Source organism: Perca fluviatilis, chromosome 13 (genome assembly GCF_010015445.1).
Source record: "Perca fluviatilis chromosome 13, GENO_Pfluv_1.0, whole genome shotgun sequence".
Classification (NCBI taxonomy): Eukaryota; Metazoa; Chordata; class Actinopteri; order Perciformes; family Percidae; genus Perca; species Perca fluviatilis.
Window position 1 is genome coordinate 515298 of NC_053124.1, and position 4890 is coordinate 520187.

A 4890-nucleotide genomic window follows, 5' to 3' on the forward strand; every position below is an offset into this window, starting at 1 on the left:
CAATGCATATTATGAAGATAATACATTGGGTAGGATAATTTCCTAAACCCATAAAAGAAAATGTTTCAACTTTTCAAAAAAAGTTTTTAAAAAATTCACAAACTATGGAGATAGTGCATTTTCATAAACATGCATTTAACTCAAATCTGGCAATGTAAAACCCACCATTTTCAAGATATGTGGTTTTCACAAGCATCTAATTCAATACAAGTTTAAAAATGAATGTTTTATTTCCATGAAAATGTTAATCAAAGCATCAAAGGACTTCACGGATACAGGCAAAACCTTTTTTTTTAAATCAAAGCTACCTTATTCAGTATAAAAGCATGTTGGATAGATCAAACAGTCTACCACACCTAGCATAGCAGAACTAACTGCCTCGGAGCAAAGGATTAGGATTCACATGGTAACATTCATCAAATATCCCATCATTCTAAACACATCACAATATAAATATACAGTATATATTACTTTTTTCATAAATCATGTTTTTTTTCATTGTGCAGTCAACAGAATATCAAACTAGTGTTGGTTTGTAATTGTTAGAATGACTTTTATCTGTTTTTACAAATTAACTCTTTCGTTTGAGGTTAGCTTTAAAGTACTTGTGGACAGATCACTGCGTGAAAAAAAAAAGGTGTATTCCCATACACCTGGGCACCTATCAACATACTTGGATGAATTAAGTGGGCTACCTGCTGCTTGATGGCTCCCATTTATCCAGTGACTCTCAGGGATTTACTTTATAGAACCCAGTCCTGTTCTTTTTAGGTGTGCCCCCCTGTTAAAGAAAACATGAGAGGACCAAATGTGTTTAAATGCTTGTAACTGTGTCATTTAATTTACAGAGTAATACAAATAATAAATAACACTGTGCACTACTTACAACAATGACAGGGGCCGACCCCGGATTCTGTGTCGCTGGAGATTGAGGTGAGTACACAGGCAGAGGGTCCTGGGGTGGTTGTTTCTGTTTAGTGTAATATGGATCCTCAGTAGTGTCCATTTGATCACTTTCTGTTTTCTTACAACACCATCGAACCAACTGAAACAGTTCAAAGAGTAGAAAGTAGTGAACTTCCATATCAGGAAGCTATGTCTCAAATTCCTCCAACAAATGATATGGTCTATAAAAGGTGTCTAAGGTCAAAAGAGTGATCCTATACCATCCTAAACTCCAGCACTAATTCTCACACAGACCAAAATGAAACCAGCACTCATTGGAATTTGGGGTATAAGGGCCACAAAGGCAAAAGACAGCTACATTTCTGTCATATTTGGAGCAGCCATCAGAATTGGACAGGCTGGCTATGATGTATTCTGTCATGTAATGGAACATGCACTTTAAACGATGCTGCCCCATGAATGTATACTGTAAACAGTTGTAAACAGAGTGAACCAAACATGGCTGCCCATTTATTCCATTATATGCACATAAAAACATGTCTATCACTCCCTACTTCAGTTTAGAGCTTTTTCACTGAAAACAGCTGCCAGCCGCTACTGGAAACAACACTGATGATAACTGTGGGACTGAAGAAAGACAGTAAAGTTTGCTGTAAAACCAAAACAATGAGCCGAAAGAGTCCAAAAAGCTCTCTGGGCTCTGAACAACACCTTTCACATTCAACATAATCACTTGTTCCATTGTTACATTAACATAAAAATATTGGCTAGTGCAGCTATAATTATGGCACTGCACCAGTGAGTTGGGACTCACAATACCAGGCAGGCCTCTGGCTCTTACACACAGGGTCATTTGTGGAAAAAGCAGAGGGGGGGGATGTTTTTTGATCATGCACAACAAAACAAAACATGCAAGAATTAAATTCCCTTCAATGCCATGGATATAGTGCCACTCGGCCAGCCATGCCAAAACACTTATTTATGAATTTCAATGTCTAATGGAAAATAATCTTAAAATGAAATTGCAAAACATGGTGTCTACATAAATCATAAAGCTTTCAAGCCGGAGAGCGGAGTTCACTTTGCAGTGAAAACAGAATACTTTCACCCAGGAAACGCTTGTTTGTTCCCTGGGAGTGTTTTACCACGATTTTTTCCCTAAATTTAGCTAGTCGTCTGAAAGGACTGTCAGCTGGCGGTGCCTGTAGCCAGATTTTCTAAGTATAAGATTGTACAGTATATGTAAACCAGTTACGGTAACATGTCATATAGAACCTAGTAACAAAAACTGTGGAATGAAGAAGTATATTGTGTTTAACCTGCTTGATAACTCACCATCATGATGAAGATAATTATGAGTAGCAACAAGATGACAGAAGCTAATACTAAGAGGGCAATACCCCATCCAGGTATCCATTCCCTGCTCCCATCGCTGCTGCCACTTGATGTCAGGGGATCATTGGGCTTTCCAGTTGAAACAGTGTGAGAATCTGTGGGGTTTTCATGTGGATTCACAGTTGTAATGTTGTTCTCTGCTGGGTCTTGTGTGGGATTTTCTCTTCCATCTGTTGTGTAAATGTCACTATGGTTTCCATGATTTGTCTTGGTGGTTAAAACTATTACGTTGCTTGAAGATGTTGTAGGATCTTGGATTTTAGTATGAGCAGATGTGAGTGCTGGAGTTGTGGGTGCAGTGGTAGATGTTGTTGTAGTTGTAGATGTTGTAGTTGTAGGTGTAGTAGTTGTAGTTGTTGTGGTAGTTGTAGGTGTTGTAGTAGTTGTAGGTGTTGTAGGCGTTGTGGTTGTTGTAGGTCTTGTAGATGTAGGTGTGGTAGTTGTAGGTGTGGTAGTTGTAGATGTGGTTGTTGTAGGAGTTGTGGTCATTGTTGTACGTGTGGTAGTTGTAGGTGTTGTGGTTGTTGTAGTTGTAGGTTTGGTAGTTGTAGATGTTGTGGTTGTTGTAGGTGTTGTAGTAGTTGTAGGTGTTGTAGTTGTAGGCGTTGTGGTTGTTGTAGGTCTTGTAGTTGTAGGTGTGGTAGTTGTAGATGTGGTTGTTGTAGGTGTGGTAGTTGTAGGTGTGGTTGTTGTAGGTGTGGTAGTTGTAGGTGTGGTAGTTGTAGATGTGGTTGTTGTAGGAGTTGTGGTCATTGTTGTAGGTTTGGTAGTGGTAGGTGTGGTAGTTGTAGGTGTTGTAGTTGTTGTAGGTCTTGTAGTTGTAGGTGTTGTAGTTGTAGATGTGGTTGTTGTAGTAGGAGTTGTGGTCATTGTTGTATGTGTGGTAGTTGTAGGTGTAGTAGTTGTAGGTGTGGTAGTTGTAGGTGTTGTTGTAGGAGTTGTGGTCATTGTTGTATGTGTGGTAGTTGTAGGTGTGGTAGTTGTAGGTGTTGTTGTAGGTGTTGTAGATGTTGTAGTTGTAGGTGTGGTAGTTGTAGATTTTGTGGTTGTTGTAGGCGTTGTGGTCATTGTTGTAAGTGTGGTAGTTGTAGGTGTGGTAGTTGTAGATGTGGTTGTTGTAGGAGTTGTGGTCATTGTTGTAGGTTTGGTAGTGGTAGGTGTGGTAGTTGTAGGTGTTGTAGTAGTTGTAGGTGTTGTAGTTGTTGTAGGTCTTGTATTTGTAGGTGTTGTAGTTGTAGATGTGGTTGTTGTAGTAGGAGTTGTGGTCATTGTTGTATGTGTGGTAGTTGTAGGTGTAGTAGTTGTAGGTGTGGTAGTTGTAGGTGTTGTTGTAGGAGTTGTGGTCATTGTTGTATGTGTGGTAGTTGTAGGTGTTGTTGTAGGTGTTGTAGATGTTGTAGTTGTAGGTGTGGTAGTTGTAGATTTTGTGGTTGTTGTAGGCGTTGTGGTCGTTGTTGTAGGTGTGGTAGTTGTAGGTGTTGTGGTTGTTGTGGTTGTAGGTGTGGTTGTTGTGGTTGTAGGTGTGGCAGTTGTGGTTATAGGTGTGGTAGTTGTAGATGTTGTGGTAGTAGTTGTAGATGTTGTGGGTGTTGCGGTAGTTGTGGTAGGTGTTGTTGTAGTAGGGGTTGTGGTGGTGGCAGTAGTTGTGGATGTAGTAGTCTTAGGCACTGTAGCATATGTGATTAGGGCACCTGAAGAAAAACAAGAAGTACTGATTCCATATGTAGAACACCACACACAACATGTACATCACTAAAGAGGAACAGTTGGAATTATATAATGTATATATTGTATATTATATATAATGTATAAAATTGGATCTTACTGGTTGTATAGTCCAGATTAAGTTGGAGAGTTTGGGGTTTGACCGTGTTAGCATTTAGCTGAAAGAATATATGGACAATGCTTGGATTGATAGAGACGGTATTGAAGACTATAGTTGCATTTGCAATCACTGATCCAGAGCTGTGAAAGAAAGTTTTATTATAGAGTGGTAAAGAAGAAGTTATACACAACTATATTCAGCATTTGGGATATTCTGATCAGAGAATTATTTCAACTCTTTTTGAAAATAACTACACCTACTTCCATAAAATACTAAGTATTGATGCTAGAATACTGGAATAGTGCAGCAACATTTACAACCTTCTGCTATTAGGAAGTGGAGTCTGTGTTGCCTGCCACTATCATCTGGCATAGCGTATACATCCAAATGTAGTCCTCCCTGATTGAGAGATCAATGATATTGATGATACCTGAACGTTATTGCCCGAACACCTCCATAGAAGGTATTTGTTGGACATTTATCATGGTCAGGGCAGCCATAGATGTTTTCTAACTGCAAGAGAAGAAACACAGAATAAATACAGATCAACACCTTATACCTTAGCTTCGAAATATAGACACGATAGTACACTGTAGTGACAACTGACAGCATGGACATTTATATAATTTTGAGCACATATATACTTACTGCTGTACTATTCTACCTGTCTTTTCTCCTTTTATTTACAAACACCTGTCTGTTTTTCCTTTTTTTTGTCAAGTATATTACTCATATACAGTACAGGCCAAAAGTTTGGACACACC